General features: G+C 40.2%; 1 long non-coding RNA gene across 2 annotated transcripts; it reads right to left on the bottom strand.

Annotated features, from left to right (window-relative positions):
- Positions 1-6,719: 6,719 nt before the first annotated feature.
- Positions 6,720-14,932, bottom strand: LOC311094797. Of its 2 annotated transcripts, XR_014608725.1 has the most exons (4): positions 14,743-14,932; positions 13,966-14,615; positions 13,635-13,694; positions 6,720-7,420 (listed from the first exon to the last, which is right to left on the bottom strand). It is a non-coding gene; the product is annotated as an uncharacterized lncRNA (long non-coding RNA). The 2 variants fall into 2 exon arrangements; XR_014608726.1 differs by having other exon boundaries at positions 13,635-14,615.
- Between the last annotated feature and the right edge of the window lie 5,937 nt (positions 14,933-20,869).

Here is a 20,869-nt window from a genome sequence, read left to right on the forward strand (position 1 = left end):
GAGACTTTTCTTCTTCACAACATAAACATGTATGTATGAATTGCTGCATCCCCCAATATCAAACGTTTAATATCAATCTAAAATAAATTCACAGATAATTGTTATATACATGTTCTCCCAATGTTGCTCCAGTGTTTCCTCCAAGTCAAGTCAACTCACCTTTATTTATATAGCGCTTTTTACATTGTATCAAAGCAGCTTCACAGTGATAACACGAAAATAATACAACAAAGTTTGTTTCTAGAAGAAAATTGCCTCATCGTCCACCTTAAGTAAGGCAGATCAATAATATTGTTGAATATTAAAGGGATACTCCACTTTAAAATGAACATTCTGTCATCATACTCACCCTCATGTTGTTTCAAACCTGTATGAATTTCTTTCTTCTGCTGAACAGAAAGGAAGATATTTAGAAGAATGTCATTAACCAGACAGTTTCTGGGTCCCATTGACTTCCATAGTAAAAAAGTCAATGAGACCAGAAACTGTCTGGTTACTGATATTCTTCTAAATATCTTCCTTTCTGTTCAGCAGAGAAAGAAAGAAATTCATAAAGGATTGAAACAACATGAGGGTGAGTATATGATGACAGAATTTTCATTTTAAAGTGGAGTATCCCTTTAAATGTCCCCAACTAAGCAAGCCAAAAGCCAAGGCAACACAATCCTCCACAATCCAGAAGCATGCAGCATGTGACTCGGATAGATGTGCGTGTGTTTGTGAGTCCTGTTATGAGATGTCCATCTGTCCCGGGTGTTTCCCACACCTGTGCCCGAGACACTGGGACAGACCCCAGTCCTCACAGAGGATATGTGCTTTGGAGTAAGGATGGATGGATATGCCACACTGGCTTATCCAAAAGATCAATGTTTATGATGATTTTCTTTATTCATATTATTAATTTATGATTTGTTCCTCTCATGTATTCATGTATTCCTTACTTCCTATATTGAGCTTCATCGTATATTCAAGTATTTACTCATTATTGTTAATCATTTATTAGATTTTTTAGTATTATCCAAGAATATGTATATTGTACTCAAATGTTAATATCTTAATAGTTGGAAGGCTAACAAAACACAAGTAACTGAGTGATCATGTTTCTCAGGATTAGTAATTCACATTACTAGAGGTGTTCTTTTCCAGAAACAGTGTTTTTACGACACGATATGATATTTGAAAGTGCTTGCTTCGCTGTCTTTGTTCTAAAGGTGTCAAAAGCACACCTTCGACATCTGACCGGTCACCCTGACCTAGCCGTTACACATAACGTCTGTTAGTCTGTAAGTCTGCCTTTTCTTATCAGACAAAGCAAGTTTAGGAGGATGTAAGTTTCCTGCATATACATTCATTGCTCTTATTTTGCTCTTCACTTCTGCTTTTCCTTCTTTACCTCTCCTTTCATTCTGCAAATATCTTACTTCATTTGGCTCCTTCTTTACTCTGATCTTCACAATCTTCATCTGTTAGAATTTGGAATTGATTTTAAACTATACAATAAGATAGATCTGATTTTTGTTTAGAACTTATTTGCTATTACAATTTTAATATTCACCTATTTATTTGTTCGTCTCTTTAATTTTTTTTGTTAATAAATTTGTTATTCCTTTTTCAAATTTGATCTCTGACATAATCATTGCTTGTCTGCCTGGATCTCATTACATCAGTTAATCTTTCTTTCAATCTATTAGTTCCAATCTTTCTTTTTAAAACTTAAAAGGTACTATTAGTTCAAGTGCCATCCATGTCTCAGTTAACTTAACATTTTTATTGCCATGGTTAAATACTAGTTTCAGTTTCTAGTCAAACAGAACAAGGACACTCTGGCTCAGACAAGGACAACCCCTTAGTTGAGCTGTTGTGCATGCCTTTATCTGTGTGTTTAAAGAAACTGAACTCTTGTTGAGCTGTTGTGAACGTCTTTATCTCTGCGTGTAACAGATAAATGGACCGCGTTCAGCTGGATCTTCTGAAGGATGTTTCCATTCTCAGTCCCTGTGAGAGCTGCGTTTAGACTGCAGAATCATCAGGAACAGAACAGAGTTTGCAGCAGAACCCAGCGCAGACACATCTTCTCTCAAGATCTGTTGTAGATAATTATTGTGTGCTGAAATGCAGGAGAAACTCAAGAGGATAACAGTCCAAGCTATTTTCCTTCTTCCTGTCATGCTGGAGCAGGACGTCTGCACTGGAAGAAAACACTACTGTCGAGCTCACTCAGATTCTCAGACCAGCAACATAAGTGGGAACCCAGACAGCAACATTGTGTTGTACCAGATGTGGGCCGGATCTGTTGATGTCTTGGGAATGAATGCTGAACACCTGATGCTCAAAAAATCACCCTCACCAGTGTGTAACACACTTTCGAAGTATTGTGGCTCATGGTAAAAGTCTGTGGTCTTTCACAAACACCTGATATTAGTGTGTGACGATGTCATAACCTACCCCTAATTGCTATGTATGCCCTGTGTTTGTTTGGTTTATATTATTTGTATAAATGTTTGTTTATGTTTCTCATTGTTTGTTTAAATATGATTTTGGTCACATTTCTAGTCTAAGGTGCACATTAGAAGGATGAAAAGAAGACACCAAGAGTGTTATTTATTTTCTTTATTTAGAATTTATATCAACAATATCAGTATTATATCCACATTTTCAAAACGTATCTTTTGTCTCTGGGTTCATGGCTGCAGCGGTGGGGTTTAAGAGGAAGTGCGGCCTTCCTGTTCCTCATTTTATGCCATCCCAAGGAATTCTGGGTAGTGGGCATAGGGTATTTCCCAGTGTGAGCAGGCATTGTTTCATTGTGTTTATTTTGATAGTATGTAGAAATTGAATTTTTATTATTTGTATTTTCTTCCTTGTAATGTTGATGTTAATGTATTTTGAATTTTATTTTCATTTAAGTTGATTAATGTATTCATGTGTGTGTGTGTGTGTGTGTGTGTATATATATAATTTATATTACACTATTATCATGAAATGGTTGAAGCCCTGAGCATAAGAGGATTTATTTTGTCTGTTCGAGTCAGTCCTGGTGAGGGACTGCTGTGAGGAGGGTCACCTTTAGTGTCTCTGTTTTATGTTTTTGATTGTTTTTTAGTTTTTTGTGTGCAAGTTTTGAAGTCAATAAAACTCTGAATTGACTGCAAGCAGTGTCTCCTGCCTTTGCTCTGGTCATGTCCCCACATAGTGTCTTCATTCTTCCCTAATAAAAAGTGTTCGGAGTTACCTTTTATGATAGATACTGTACACGACTCCCAACTGCCCACTGACAGACATTCATGCAAAGAGCAGCTTGGGGATCAGGGGCCGTGTTCACAAAACATAGTGGGTTGGGGGAGTAGTATGAACTAATAATTTCTACCACTAGATGTCTTAATAGGGCTATAAGGTAGAGTGATTTGCCTGACATCAACAAGACTTAAAAACTTAACAAATTATGAAGAAAAGGATTTTCATTAAGAACCCAAGCGCAGAGCAGCTGCGTAGAGCTTTCTTTATTAGCACAAAAAAAGTAAAAGCAACACTAAACAGGGCTTAAAACAGAAGCTGCAGCTGACAAAAGATATGTGATAGGGCAAAACAAAAAACAGAAATAAAATGAGAAAAACACAACAATGACGAGACAGAAGATAACCATACTAGACCGACCGGAAACTAGGGACACGATACAAAACAAACCACACTCGGCTCGTGCACTCACAATGAAGACATGGTGCATGAATGTTCAAACCCCAACATTGTACCAAAACCTGGCATACAATCTGGCACTGAAATTGATCATTATCAGGCTCTTAATTACTGAATTAACATTTTGATTTTTAATTAAAATTCATAGTGGGTTGGGGGAGTGGCATGAACTATTCATCTCTACCACTAGATGTCATAATAGTGCTATAAGGTTCACTGAGGGATTTGCCAAGACTTAAAATAAACAAATTATGAAGGAAATAATAGTTTACTAGTTTAATAACAAGTCTGTTCGTACATGTATAGGGAAGAATAAGGAGTGTTGTAACAGCTTTTACTTAAATGTCTATAACTGCTATGTGTATCAAATAAAATCTTGGATAAAATTGAAGTGCCTAATGTCAATCAAGGACAATGATTGCTGCCACAACCCACCGAAAATTGTTTTTTGACCTGTAAAGGATGGGACTTACAAACTCTACTGGCACCTCAAAAGACTGATGATCGTGTGTGATGATGTCATCCATTTCAAACTGGTTAAACAGCGCATACATGTACTTTTATTAATTCTATACTGAAGTACATTATTATTATTATTATTATTTATTATTGCTGCTTTTAACTCTAACTTGTTTGAATTAATGTAAGATTTAACAGCAGCAAATAAATAATTTTCACCAAAACTGCAATAATCTACTTTCACTGGAAACCAAAGTCTTATTGGAAAATAACTGACCCCTACTGTGATTCATTGCTTTGACTTCATCTCACCAGCACAAGCATGAAAGCATGATAATCTACAAAACTTATACATTTAAAAGTTGAAACGATATACATTTGAATGCAATAAACAGACTGAACCCTTTTCAAACAAAGTAAATGTGTGAGAATACAATGAATGACCTCACTAGAGAGCATAACAGCACTGACAGCTGGAAATATTTACTTGTGAGTTCTTGTGGAGCGCTGGCGTCAGGCAGGGCACAGTCAGTGCCAGAGGAATGCAATATCAGAGGAACAGCAGGTCGCTGGATGACTGGCACATTGCCCAGGAACAAACGGGCGTCCTAATGTTTTGGGGGGTGGGGGGTGGGGGGGGATGTTTAAGCATGTTTGTTCTCTATGAAGAAAAACTGGTCTCACTGTCCTTATATTATTATTATTATTATTATTATTATTAATAATAATAATAATACATTTTCATATTTTAAGTAACTGGTTTGCTCACATTTCCATGCAGTAGACTGTTTTTTTTTTATGTTTTTAAATTTTTTATAAATGTTAAAGTGTCTCAGGGCTTTCAAAACTGTATTGAAGCAGTTTGTAAGCAATGTATATCCAGAGCAGTTGTATGCAGTTCACTCTGTGACATCACTAGAACAGAATAGAACCAGGGCAGAGCTGGTGAGACGGACCAGGGAGGCTACAGCTGAATAGGAACCCCAGCAATCGGCCAGGGTGAAAAAGTAGGGATGCAGGACCCGGATCACGGACTGGAACGGACTCTGAAGGATCGCGGACTGGAATGGCCTCTGGAGGATTGTTGAATGGAGCAGACTCTGAGGATGCTGGAACGGACTCTGGAGGATCGTGGACTGGAGCAGACTCCGGAGGATGCAGGAACGCACTCTGTAGGATCGTGGACTGGAACGGACTCTGGAGGATCACGGACTGGAACGGACACTGGAGCAGGCTCTGGGGATGCCGGAGCAGGCTCCGGGACTGGACGGACTCTGGAGGATCGCAGACTGGAACGAACTCTGGAGGATTGCGGACTGGAACGGACTCTGGAGGATCGCGGACTGGAACGGACTCTGGAGGATCGTTGAATGGAGCAGGCTCTGAGGATGCTGGAACGGACTCTGGAGGATTGTGGTCTGGAACGGACTCTGGACAAGGCTCTGAGGATGCTTGAAGCGGACTCTGGAGGATCACGGAGAGGAGATCTGCGAGATCTGCGGGAGATCTACGGAGATCTGCGAGAGGACTGCTGCCATCCTGATAATTCATTTGATATAATTGAGTAAACAGCTATGGAGCCAGAATTGGCTATTGTCATTTTTATGTTTTATATTTTACTGGAGGACATGGTGAGGATGTTTCAGCCCCGGTGCTGCCAGGTCATGTATTTTCGGTTTAGCCCTGTTTGAATATAAAACCCAATTGAATATATAAAAGTCCAGTAGCTTGTCATCGGCAGCTGTTATTGTTGCCAGGCGACAAGAACAATCCTCCGTAGGCTAGACCAGTCCGAGCGCTTCAGATGCGCCCTTTGATATGGGACGCAGCTGTAGGTATCAACAATTTGTCAATATTGTGACAATAGGCCTACATTTTGTTACTTTAATTTTCGGAACTGCATACTTCGTTAAGTATTCACGTACAAATGTGAAGTAACCTACTGAAGTACTTTTTTCCCTCACATCACAATATGATTTTACATTAAACTACACAAAAGTATATAATGTAACAACCTTGAAAATATACAGAAGTAAAATGCAACATACGCAGTAATGCAGTAGTAGCCTAATATAAATGCAAAACCATCATAAAAACCCTGACAAGGAGTTTTTTTCCCCCTGCAGAATACATACCTTTAGTTTTACTCTTGATACTTTAAGTACATTAGAGTATGCAAGATAATTTTGCTTAACTAAGGTTTTAGTAGTTTTTCCCCAATGCAGTATTAGTAGTTATTAGAAGTACTTTTTTCAGAAAGCCGTCGATTGAGTCAGCCCGGCAAACCTGTTGGTAGACAACTTAGTGGATAGTTGGTCTGGAGACCATCCCAGATGATGTCCCACCAGCAGAAGGCCTTACCAGGAGGTAAGGTTACCACTTCAGTAGGTTACTTCCAGCAGCACCACCAGGGTCTCCCCGCTCAGCTCAATAAAAGTCTACATCATTTTTTTCTTATTTTATGTACTGTAAATTTAAATGTTTTTGTTGATTTTGATATGTTTAACATATGTTGTAAATAGTTGGAAAAAGTACTTTAATGTAGCCTACAGAACAAATTATTTTCATTTACCAATTTTATTTGGAAAAAAAGGTATAGAAGAATTTGTTTCATGTAGAAATTATGACTGTCATTACAAAAATAAACAATGTCCAGAACAATTCATTCTCTATTCACACATTTAAAGTTGCATAAAAATAATGTACAGAATTTTTCTTTCCTTTTAAAAAATAAAAGTGAAAAAAAGTTAAACAAGAATATGTAGAAAATATATATATTTTCAATCATTCTCTCAAGAAGAGAATACAGCCTGTCCATCCTCTCCCTACTCTCCTGTGCTCTCCTCGCCTCTGCCTCCCTCTCTTGTTGCATGTCTTCTCTGATCAAGTCCAAAAACTCGCCCTCTGTCTCGCCACCTTCGTGCTGGTGCTGGTGGTGGTGCTCCTGCTGGTGCGGGTGTGCTAGTGCTGGTGCTGCTGCTGGTGCTCCTGCTGGTGCGGGTGCTAGTGCTGGTGCTGCTGGTGCTCCTGGTCCTGCTGCTGCTCCTGGTGGTGCGGGTGCTGGTGCTGCTGCCCCTGGCTCCTCCTCACCGTGGGCACCCACTACTGAACTCGGCCCTGGTGTGTCCTCAGGGATTGAGGCAATGAGGACAGGGGGGTTGGTGCAATGCCTCTGTCCCAACACCTCATCCATGAGGACAAACCAGGACCAAGTTTCAGCAGTGGGTTTCCCACTCACACCCTCACCTGTCCCAGGACACTTGCAATCCTAAAGGCAGAGCAAATGAACCATGGCCTGTTAACAACAACAGCATAATACATTTCAGCAAAGATGTGTGTATTCATTTTCTTATGTATATATATATACAGTATATATATATATACAGTGAGGAAAATAAGTATTTGAATATTTGTATCTGCTATTTTGCAAGTTCTCCCACTTGGAAATCATGGAGGGGTCTGAAATTGTCATCGTAGGTGCATGTCCACTGTGAGAGACATAATCTAAAAAAAAAAAATCCAGAAATCACAATATATGATTTTTTAACTATTTATTTGTATGATACAGCTGCAAATATAGCTGCAATAATACTGTGAATTTGCTGTCCACCACCGAACTCTAGTCTCGGCCGCCTTTAAAAATAAATAAATGCTGTTGTCACCGGCGCGCAGTGACTTATGGGGTAGAATAGGTATATTGTTCTATATTGTGGTATATTGTGTATAATCCTTTTATGTATCCTTCCTTTCACGGGGAAACAAAGGGTGCATTTGGCGTCGCTTTTGAATCAGGGTAGCCTTTGTCGCGGCGCGATGACGCAACCGTCCTTTGAATACGGCCTTCGAAGAATGCAGAATTGAATTGGGACAGCCTTCATCGCGCCGCGGTGACGCAATCGGCCTTCAAATGCAACCTTCCAAGGATGCAGCCTTTGAATTGGGACGTCCTTCGTCGTGCCGCTGTGACGCAATCGGCCTTCAAATACGGCCTTCGGAGGATGCAGCCTTCGCATTGGGACACAGCTACAGAGACATAAAGGGGAAGGACGGTCTTCTCAGCCGTGACAGCCAGCACAAAACGGGGCTTAAAACAGAAGACAAGACTACAGCCAACATGGCTGAAAAACTAAAGACCTGTGGTAGGGCAAAACAAAACAACAGAAATAAAACTAAAAAAACACAAGGACAATGAAAAGACAGAAGATCCGGGACTGAAGCGGACTCTGGAGACTAGACAGACTTGGCAACTAGGGCCACGAGCAGGGATACAAAACAAACCAACCCAGGACCGAGAATACAGGAAAAATAAAAAGGGTGGACAGGTGGGGAAAATTAACCAATAATCAGAAAACAAGTGGGGCGGGGTTAAGCCTTGTTTTCACCTGGCCTCCGCTGACTGTACGCGCTCCTCCCCAAACGGACGAGGCGGAAGCAGAGCCACGTGCGAAGTTATAAAAAATACCATGCACATCGCCACACGAAATGGGGTCACATGCATTCAACACACACAACAGTCCACACAATGATGTCATTTTTGCAGAATGCACCTTCACACTCGTGCGGACGCGGCGATTATAAAACAGGCTTAATAGACAGGAGGGGGGTGGGGGGGGGGGTGGGGTGATGTTTAAGCATGTGTGTTCTCTATGAAGAAAAACTGGCCTCACTGTCCTTATTATTATTATTATTAATAACAATAACCAATTATAAACCAGACTTAATAGACAGGAGAACACATGGCACATAGAAACAAACACAAAAGCATTGCGTTCCCACAAAACAAAAGAACATGCGGCTAATGAGATCGTGGACTGGAGCGGTCTCTGGAGGATCATAGACTGGAACGGACTCTGGAGGATCGCGGGCTGGAATGGCCTCTGGAGGATTGTCTGGAGTAGGGATGTTAACCGATGACCGTTTGACCGATGGTTGACAGTATCAACGTTAACCGATCAAAGTTGTCGGTAGTCGGTTAAAAAAAAAAGAGTGATCTCTAAATTAGGCTATTATAGACAGTGGACTAAACGCTACTACAGTTAGCCATCTCATTCCAAGATCTTTTTGTGTGAAGTGAACAAATCCCTCACACTCAATTTTTCATAACTCGCCTGTTTGTACTTAATAAACCAATAAAAACATTTGCGAGGTCACAGCGTTTGGTTTCGTGCGCTCTCAAGGTTTGCGAAAAAAACAAAAGTAGTGTGTGGAACCATTTCACCAAAAAGAATGACACAGATGTAAGTTGCAACTTGTGTGATACAGTGCTTAAATACAGTAGTAGCACATCATCTATTGATGTAAGGTGATGATGATCATCATCTTTCTTTATTATTGTTAGCACTACCTCAAACTAAACTCTCTTCGGAGCTGTCATTTTCTTAAATGAGCCGCGGCAATGTTTCAAATGAGCTTCTAACGCTAGACAAACGCCTTTATTTTCAACGCGATCACCTTGTACCCAAACCATTTCGAAACTAAGGAGCCATTTGTCCTCCGATTACAAGCTCCTCAGCGCCGCGTTTGCGGGACTCATGTTTCGCGCTGTAGCCGATTTAAAAAAAGTGACGTGAGTGGAAGGGTGGCAGTGTGTGTGTGAACGGGAGGCAGAGCGGCAGAGAGATGCGACAGAGTTGCGAAATTGCAGGCGCGGCTCGAAATGGCTGTTATTTCAAATAGCGTAGCATATTTTAAGCTAATCGGTTAACTGGTTTCAACCGGCTAATGAGGCTCGGTGGTCGGTCAAGAAAATTTTTCGTTTTCGCCATCCCTAGTCTGGAGGATTGTGGACTGGAGCGGAATCTGGTCTTTTCTGGTCACAGGTCTTTTGTTTTTCAGCCATGTTGGCTAATGAGAGCTCCCACAGACTGAGCGCCCACACAAAGCACAAATTAAAGTGAACCCCGTCAATGAACCGAAACCAAACTAGACAGGAGTGCCAGGATCCCAAAACCATGCTCCGCACACAAAGCCGCACTCAAAGACGAGACGATACATGAGTTGTCACAAAACCAAAAAGTGACAGAACCCTGACATACTTTGTATAAGTATTATGATATGACTTTTAACTCCTCAGTTAAAATGTTTGATATGAGCAAAATCTTAAATTCTGTCATTTATATTGTGTAATTAATCATTGCAGTGATGCACATCACCAAATACCAATTTGGCTTGTCACTACACCAAAATGTTATTAATTGAACAGTTTTCCATATCACTCACGTGAAGGCATCACAAACACAGAGAATCCCGTTTGAGTGGAGAAATCAATGTTTCAAATAAATCCAATAGGATTTTAAAAGTAATGCTGGGGCCACACCAAAAGATATTTAAAATCTTATAAGATTTTCAAAATATGAGACCACAAACATGAGGACAAAAAATCCTAGATTTAACAGTTTTGCTACTATAGTGTGTAGTCCCGACTGTGAGTGTGAACACGGGAAATCTCGCAAAATCTCTCAAGAATTCTGAACAAACATGGTGGACGATAGGCAGGAAGAAATTGCTATGAAATTGTCAACTCTATTGTGGTATGTTTTACAGAACACGTTGTATAAACACTTGTGCTGTTGCCACAAATTGACAAGCTGATCCTCCATCTCTGATGTCAATATCCATTTCACTCTGTGCTGCGCCATGACTGCAGTTGTTATGCTTCCGTCTTCTGTCAGCTCGCTTTCTGATTGGGTATTGTTTCGTTCCACCTGACAATCAACAGAGTATGTGCGCGTTTGTCCTCGGGGTTCGAGCGATTTCTGAGCGTAAATATTCAACATGTTCAACACTGCGATCGGGGTGGTTCCGACGTTCTTCCGAGCAGGTTAACACACTCTTAACACACCTCACACCACAGGAAAATGTGATAAGATAGACTGTTGAACAATCAAGATAATCGGGACCTCACTTAGGATTGTCGGAAGAGGAGAAATCAGCCTGAATATCTTGTGGTGTGGCCCCAGCATTAGGTCATATTTGAGAGTGTCTTTATGTGGGTGCATTTCTCTACAAAAGAGGGCCCTGCCAGAAAAAGTTTGAGAGCCACTGCTCTTGAGCTAGTGCCATTTAATATGCTGATATCTCACAGGGCATGTCTTGTTGGCCCAAATTCACCTACACAATAGAAAGCTGGTCTTCAAAGAGCTTCTGGATAAAAGGACTGTTTCTGCTCGTTAAAGTTCATTATGGTTATCACCTAATTGTGGTTGCACCCATTTAAATGTCAAAACTAGGGTTTTCTGGTTGTTGCTCTGCATGGAATGAAGGGTTTTGAACAACTCACTGTAGCTGTTCTGGCCGCCGGCATTTTGTCAGTCAAAAATAGTCGATCTCCGAATGCGAATGAACTGACTCCATTTAGGAGGAAATGTCATGAAGTTGTAATTTCAATGAAAAGCATGATAACTTATATATGATAATAATAAACAAGGGGTTTCATTTAATATATCAATATATAAGGATAAATCAATATATAAGTTCATTTGCATTTGGAGATCGACTATTTTTGACTGACAAAATGCCGGTGGCCGGAAACAACAACAGCTACAGTGAACTGTTCAAAACCTTTCTTTTTAGTAAACTCTGTGTACACAAACAATGTTCTCAATGCTCGAGTTCATGTGAAGAGCCCCTGGTGATACTTTGAGCAAAGTTTCATGTTGTGTCGAGCCTTCTTAGTGTTTTAAAAATAGCGATTTTGATGCTATCATAGTAGTGCCCCAAGCACTCCCATTCAAAAGGCAATTTGACCGAAAACGAAAATACGGTCAATCTTAAAAGTGGCGTTTCCATTCTAATTATGCTTTTAAGCGAAAGTTTGCCTTGGGTAGATTCACAAAAAGACCCTAGGTTGCATTTTGGCGAGAGTTACACTTTAAGGCAAAGTGGCATGATGCCTTTCTGTAGACTACTGTTAATAATAGATAAGATACTTGGGCTGACAATATCAACACCTTCCTTAAGAATGGACAGTGCAACTGCATCAGAGGGATAGGATGATCGCTTTAAGTGGAGCATGACATCTCTAATGTCAGAGTGACACCACGTCAAACTGACTAAAAAAATACATTCCAGTTAAAACTGTTAGCATTGGGTTAGCAACCATAGATGAAAAACTTGCTCTGATTCCATTTATTTTCTCAACAAAAAAACTTCACAAATAAATCGCACGTTGCCGATGATGAAGTAAAGCTAAATAACTGAGAAAATGAGAAATAGTCCTCAGATGCCATGTCTGTAATTTATCTCAAAACATCTAGTGTTAATTCGATCTCAAACAATTAAAATAAGTTATTTATCCACTACGTGCGTGACGTAATAAACCAACGTGGTTGAACGACCACTTTGCGACAGTATGGTTTCGGGAAACAGTCGCGACTGGCAAGTTGATTTCTTCAATGATGCATCGTACTATGGTAGTGAAGCAGCGAGTTACGTCGTTGTACGGGAAACATACCCCTGCTCGGCTCTTAGTTAGAACTTAGAAACAGTAAGAGCTCAGGACTTTTGTTCAATCAATGGAGTGCCAACCACCAGAGTAACACCAAATCTGAGCGACTATGAAATTAGCTTGTTTAGCTTCATTCTCAGTCAGTCAAGCAGCTACAGTTGGCACACATGAGCAACACATCCTTGCTGATATTCAACAGAGCCAACAACCCTCACCACTTCAGATTGTGATCGTTTCAGTGAAGATCATCTGATTTAGCCTTACCCCAGTTGCCAGCCTCAGAGTGATATGGAAATGACCTAGATATGACCCAGGCTGCCAAGCATTAAATTATGAGCAGCTGAGGTCTATACTGATTATATCCCAAGGTGGCTTACCTCATCTCACTGGTCTCAGCTGCTACGGAGCAAAAGAACCACTTTATCCACATGTTAAGTCGTGACTTAAGGAATGCTGTTTCTGGGTCTAAGCCTCTCGTTTTACTTGGGAATACTATCTCAACAGCCGTTTATGAGCACTATTTATTTTTACTATATATTACACATTTAAGCTGTGCATTAAAAAACTTACAGTGTACATTACAGACTCACGGCATCCCAGACACAAATATTTTAACGATTTATAAAAGATGAATCACTTACTGGCCATCTGGGATTTCAGTATGGAGATGATTTTTAGGTAGTATTACATCACATTGTGAGTGTATATTAGCACCGTTCATCGTTTTCTTTTGGCATCTGATTGAGTCATCAAAGTTTGGACCCGCAAGCGATGACATGTGATGTCAGACTTAACGAGCAGATTAAGGAGGTTATGAGCATTTGATAAGTTAGCCTGTGCTCAACCTTCAGCTTGTTGGGAGTGGCTGAAATGTTAAAGCCCTTACTGGTACAGCACTGTATGTTCTACTGGAGGACATTCAGTAAACTGACAGATGTCATAGGCCTTAAAAATGACCACACAAAGGCTGGGATAGGATAGGATAACATGTTACACAGACTGGAATTTAGATGAGGCTTTATATCTTAATTCCTACCTCTTATAAAGCTGTGAAGACAGCCTTTTTGCAGGTTTCAGATCACAGCCGTGATTTAAACTGGCAAAAAAAAAAATTAAAAAAATCAGCCTCTAATTTTTATGTGAATCTAAATAATCTGATTAGCTGTGAGTTTAAATGAATCAGAATTAAACTGTATACAAACTTAGTATACAAGGTTTATATTAGTACGTAAAAATTCTCTGAAGAATCAGCATCAGCAACACTGCATCTGAAATCACATACTGTCAGTGTACTAGATTCGAGAAATAACTTAACATTAAAAAACATGTTCCTTAAAATATGGATGTGTAGTATGAATGGAACCTACCAACAGCAGTTGCGCTGCCATTCACGACTCCTCTCCCATGGCCTCATGGGATAGTAAAGTGTCCAGTGGATGCGCAGTTCAGAATCTTCCTTACCTTACCATCCATATCTTTTGCCTACTGTTTTGTGAATACTGTGAATTAGTGTGAACATGTTGTTCAATTCACACCACTTAATAGGGAAGTAGCATATTGAAATGAGGGGACATCCTCCGTTAGACAACACCAGACTCCGGAATGGATGTGGAAACAAGACAAGATGAAAACTACAAAACAGAAACTTCAGTATAACAATCCTTAGGGCATTCCTGTGACATTAACCCAGAATTGACTGAACTAATTGGAACTAATTGGAACCAATAACCACAAGTAAGCAATGTTTTAATCGCAGAGTTAAGCATTAGAGTTAATGTGTGTCCATTGTTAACACAGAAAGACATCCTGCACCGTCCTGAATCCAGGAGTCACCATAGAAAGCTGTCTCATTGTCTATCCGTGACACCAAGTCGGCGGTCGGCTGTTGGGCAATGTTTGGCCATTTTTGAGCGTCGATCGGCTTAGTTTTTTCAGTGTGTTCTGCACCATTGGCTCTAGTCGGATGCCGTTGCTGTTTTTTGGGCCGATTCAGCATGTTGAATTGGCAACAGGCAGTCTGTGAGAGAGAAAACTCTGATTAGCTGTTCATTTTAGCGAACAAGTATAAAAGTGAAAGTGATAAAGCGAGAAAAGAAGTCAAGACAGTACAGACAGAAAGCTGTTTTAATTTTACGTCAACTTACCTTTGCATTCAAATGCACAAATATTTTCATAATAACATGAGCCAACTGGAATGAAAAAAAAAAAGTGATCAGCGTGATTGATATTCAAAATGGTAGGCAAGCGCTGCTTTGTTTACATTTTGTATACCTGCAGTCCTAGTTTCGGTTTTCCTTGTAGAATTACAAAAATAGACTATTGATACCTGCTGATATAGACAGATACTTACTTATACGCAGGCGTGTGCTAGTTGACAGTCACCTTTAGTCCTTTTGGTGTGTTCAAACGCATCTTTTTGGCTGAGACACAGCCGACGAGAGACGCAAACTTAGTCAGCTTTCCTCGCCGCTAGTTCTTTGACGTCGGCTTGGTGTGTCCCGGGCTTTAACTGGCCTGGCAAATGTAGAGTTGGCTTGATTGCTTCAGAGTTGCTCATTTAAATTTAATCAGGCTAGGCGATATATGCGTTTAATCTGAAAACTAATCTGAGAGAAATAATCTGGGTCACAATTTTATTTTCTTTGGAAGGAAAACATAGGTTTACTAGTCATGCTATCCCAGTCTTGTACAGGACTTGTGCACTGTAAATAACATTTTTAGTTGACTTTACTTAATGTCCAACGATTTGTTAAAATTTAATTGTAAAAATCTAGTAATCTTGGCCAAGTTGTTTAAACGGAATCTTATCAGATGAAGAAAGTTCAAACACGATATTTAATAAGAGTCCACAAAATAAACACAGTTGCTGTAGACTGGACCCTGAACTGCAAAGGAGGAACTTAAGTACACATCTAAACAAGGCTAATTAATAAAACACATCTGAACCAAACAAACTTATAATGTCGGTTGTAACACTCAGCCCAATCGGTTGAGTTACAAGAGTGGTCAGATTAAACTCTGTGAGGTTAGGAGTGGTTAAAAAGATGACAAACAACAGAAATAGAATCAATAACTAAAGTGCATTTACAATGCTCACATGAAACTTAAAATAGCACAGTAAAAACAGGAAACCTCAGTCTGTTAAAAGCATAGAGTCCATAACATCATACCCTAAAACCAAATGAGTCCCAGTGTTGATAGTCCCAATGTGAATGTGTCTATATACACAATAAAGTGCAATTTCTGGAAAGGTAAGTCCTCAAAAGGTAACAGTCCAGGCTCTTGGTGATCACCAAGTGTGCCACACAAGTCCTGAAAAGTGAAGGCAAAAGCATCTCGATCGCCGACTTGGGTCCCACATTCACTACTGCGCAGAATCAGGTCCCATCATGTGATCACTCACATGACATGAAAAACATGAAAAAAAAACTAATATTCATAAAATCATTAATATATATAAAGTGGTTAAAACATGTGTCATATGTGACAGTGTCACACGGTGACCATGGAAACAAAGGAGGAGTGGGAAAATGAACAAAGGAAGACAGAAAACTAATGGATACAAACTAAAAGTCCATGAATACTAAAACAAACTGAACATAACTGTGACGTAACACGTCCCTCCTGCAAGGTGCGACCTCGCGTCATAATGAAACAAACAGGAAATGAGGGAGGGTGGGGGTTTAGGAGGAGGTCGAGGAGTAGGCGAAGGGCTGGTGAAGAGGAGTGGGTGAAGGGCTAAAACAAACAGGCAGGCAGGCAGAAACTCCATGGAGGAATAGATGGTGGGAGCATCCATGGAAGCGAAGATGGGAGGAGTGGCCAGAAGGTGCAGACCAACAGTGCCGACAGCCCATGGCGGTGTTGAGGGAGGGAGGAGCCAAGATGGTGTAGTGGCTGATGACAGCTGGGGGATGACTTCAAGAGACAAGGCCAATGGACCCATAGGCACAGACGGAGGGCCGATGGAACTAAGCGACAACGCTGGCACTAGAGACCTAGGCGATGCTGCGGCGACGAGCCGAGGCGGAGCCAGAGTACCCGAGGGCTGAGGCGGAGCCGGTATGACGGAGGACAGAGGCGATACCGAAGGGAAGGAGGAGCGCGCTGCAGCCGTAGGGGTGGAGGAACGGAGCACAGTGTACGGCCTGCAAGTCTGTGAGACGAGTGACGACCGATTAAGGGGAAGCCGGTGGGACAAGGGAACCCGGTGGAGCCACAAAATATCTAGGTGGGAGGAGCCAAGGCAGAGCCGACAGGTCGAGATGGAGCGAAGGGATCAGAGGCTGAAGGTGGAGCCACAGGATCCACTCGCTCAGGCACTGATGGAGGTTGCTTGACCTGAGGCTCGACGTCATAGCAGGGCGTCCTTAGAGACGACGAAGGACTGCAAACCCCCAGCAGAGGAGGACTGGATGAGCTCTGCAGTGATGGTGACAGAGGTAGGCTTGACGAGATCAATGACGGTAATTCCAATTCCCAACAGGTTAATGAAACAGTCTCCGTGCGGTCTTTAAACAGCCATGATTCTGAACAGGAATAGATGCTCTCCAGACACCTGATGACGGCCTTCCTCCAGTCATGTCCTGTGGTGTCTGGGAGGTCTACGGGATGGTGATAGTTCACCCCGATCCAGAATAACGACTTCAGGGTCTCATCGTAATAGGGGCAGGTGATGGCGATACGGCAAAACCTCTCCAAATACTCCAGAAAATTGTGGCTCATCTGAGCCACACCAGCAAACTTCGCTGCAAATTCCATTTTTAAGGTCCAGTTTTCTGTTACAAGGCTGTAGCGCAGACTGAAGAGATGAAGATGAAGATGAAGATGAAGATGAAGATGAAGATGAAGATGAAGCACAGAGTAGCTGCAATCGTATGTAACATAAATGTAGAACGGACCCTGAACTGAGGAAAAGGAGGAACTTAAGTACACACCCAAACAAGGCTAATTAATTAAACACAGCTGAACCAAACAAACTTATAATGACGGTGACCATGGAAACAAAGAAGGAGCAGGAAAATGAACAAAGGAAGACAGAAAACTAGTGAATACAAACTAAAAGTCCATGAATACTAAAACAAACTGAACATAGCTGTGACAGGCTGTGGGATTCGATCAAATCTTGAAAATGGGTTGTTTAAAAGAAAAAAGAGTTCTGAGATTGGATTTGATCACAAAATCCAATCCTGGATTTGATCTTTTTAGTAAGATTAAGATGCATTTGATAAAAAGACAAAATAAAACAGGATGATCCTCATCAACAATGTATAAACATTTCCATTTTACATATCAGCTCAATAAACAAACTAATCATTGATCATCATCAAGTCATTTTCTCTATATATTAATGACAATCATCAGAGATTAACCACTTAAAGGTCGTTTTTAACAACTGCATCCCTTGCCTCACGTCCAGTCATTCCTTCTTTCTGATAGAAAACTGGAAGATAGGCTGGGTTTTCAACAGGCTCAGGTACATCATAACTGTTATCACAGAGAGGGACATTGTGCCTGGTAGTGATGTTGTCGAGGACAATACATGAAAGTATTATGTTGCATACTTTTCCTGGTTTCACTTGCAAGTTGCAAAGCACCTCTTTAGAACTCCATTAAAATGCCCAGTTGCACATCTTATTTTGCAATGAGCAGTGTTGGATCGTTCCCGTTTAGCTATGTTTTCTGCAAGGTAGAAGTGGATAGAAAATGTCTTCTATGCCATTCGGTCAGAATAATATCATGCTATAGAGCACTCTCCTTCAAGATACGTGCATCATGGACAGACCCAGGCCACTTCACGATGCAGAGTGTGATGATGAAGTCACCCACAAGTTGGATGTTGATGCTGTGCCTTCCCTACCGGTTGACATACTCCCACTCCCTCTCATGAGGTGCTTGTATATGCACACGAGTGCAGTCGATAACCCCAATAGTATTGGGCATGTTTTATTAAAAAAAAAAATATATATATATATTCCTACAGTTTGGTGGATTTTGGACTGAGCAGGTTTGTAGGGGGTGGGGGGAGCCTTTAAAATTCAACTTTTTTAATCTTGTCAGAGGGAGAAAATGTCTGTCATGAAAACACATTGGTCAAGCTCAGGCTAGTATAACCTAATAATTCTGACCAAATATTTCACATTCACATTCTCTGTCCACCCTGTTACATGACATTTTTACTATGCAATTTGAAACAGGATGGACCTTTTAAGCTTGTGAAGCCCACTAGCTAGGACAGAGCTAGCTATATTTTACAGAGCTATATAAAAACAAAAACAAAAAAACATTTTCATTTCCAATATAAATTGACACAACAAGGTGGACTTGTTATGTTTTACGCTGTTGTTATGTTATGTTTTATTTTTTAACAGATAAATCTTCAAAAAATTAGGAGAAAAGAGAGATAAGTTTATGACTGATTCTTACTTTGTTCTTGGAGTTGCTTTCCCTCCAAGGAAATTATGTCACTTCTGCCAAGTCATGTGATTAAGGGATATGGGCATATGCTTAAGATTTTAAAGGGCAAATGGAACCAAACAGGGTGGACTGGAGTTTGAGGGACATAAACTAATTTAATGATTTTACATGTAAACATAGGTGACAAATGTATTTTATGTTAAAGAGAATAAGTAAATACTAATACTCATATCTGTGTGTGTGTGTGTGTGTATATATATATATGCAGCCTTTATTTCAATGGAAAGTTGAGAAAACATGATTGAGGACATGGCAATTTCTTAGGTACTAATCATTATGGATTTGTGTTAATTGGGTACATCTATACGTGAAAAAACTATGTTGCATGAAAGTTGCAGTTTTGTTTCATGGGGATGCAAATTCGCATTCCTGTAGGAATGACCCTCCTACAAATGGCATTGGCTATGGGCAATATTTGCCATGGCAGTGCCTCTCTCTAAAAAAGGCTGAATATTATGGCTGTGTAATTGGTCTATTTAAACACACACCAACTAAACATTAGCTGATATGCTTTGGCTTCTGTTTAATTAAAACAATCATGCTCAAGGCCTATAATATCCCATGTTCTCTACACCAAAGAGGTGGAACCATGACTCAGAACCTAATTTCTAGTGGAGGGTGTAAGATGCCATTATGCTTCAATAGAATATTAACTCTAAGGGTGGTGAAGTGACAAACAAAAGAAAATTTGAAATCACCCAAAATGTGAATGCAATAGAGTCTGGACAGAAGAGGACGGTGAAGCAAATGAAATTAAGATTTAATTTAGGGCAACAAATGACCATGCTGAAGTGAAAAACACCCACAACAAGCCCTGGTTGATGTGATTACACGGTTCTTGACATTATTGTTGGTGAAAACTCACAATCTCTGCATAGGATACAAGGTGTTGTTAGGGACGGTGAGCCCAAGACTGTGGAAAAGTGAGTCAGTTCCTCCTGATGCAGAGGAAACATTTATTCTGGATCTCAGCCATGTTTTTGAGCAAGAAGGTGGATACTCAATGGTATCAATAGTTTTCGCAACAGGAGTTTAGAAAAGAGGCTTGAAGTGTTCGTTGCAAAGCAAGGGTGATGATGCCTATAAGCCACTTCATAAATGAGAAACTGAAAGAGTAGAAGTACAGATTTGTCAGGCAGAGGAACAAAACACTCATAACAAACTACTGCAAACCAAAGCTACACATGAAATCTGATTTTAGCTGGTCTCTCCACAAATGAAGAACTCTGAATATTCTTTATTTTGTTAACAATTGGACATGATTTAAAATATGTGTTCAAAGTATGCACATTGTACTTGTGAGTAATGTATATTTGTTTGTTTTATTTATTTGTTGAGGGTCTGACTGTTTAAAAAAATAATACCCCTAATAACCTTGCCTAACCTAACAGAAATATATTATAATAAATAAAAATAAGACTAGGTCAACAAACGTTTTTTTTTATTATTATTTTTTTTTTTTAACAGTTTTAAACTCTGTGAAAAAAAAACTTTGTAGCCACTGAGATGTAGATTTTGGACAACATGCTCCCGAATATATTAATCTAGGTTATAATATTATAAAAAAGAAAAGAAAAAAGTTTATTATGCATTAGGCTACTGCCATCAAACCTCACATACGTTTTAACAAAGGCTAATTGTAGCCTATTAAGTGCGACAAGATCGTAATTATTATACGATAAGATACTATCATTTGAAAAACTGTCGAGAGAATGCTTTCATTGGTAATGTGTCAGGTCCTCTTGAGGGTTTATTTTGGGCGGTCTCTCGGCGCTGACTTATCTCACCAACAGG

Source organism: Abramis brama (assembly GCF_963993115.1).
Source record: "Abramis brama genome assembly, chromosome: 13".
Classification (NCBI taxonomy): domain Eukaryota; kingdom Metazoa; phylum Chordata; class Actinopteri; order Cypriniformes; family Leuciscidae; genus Abramis; species Abramis brama.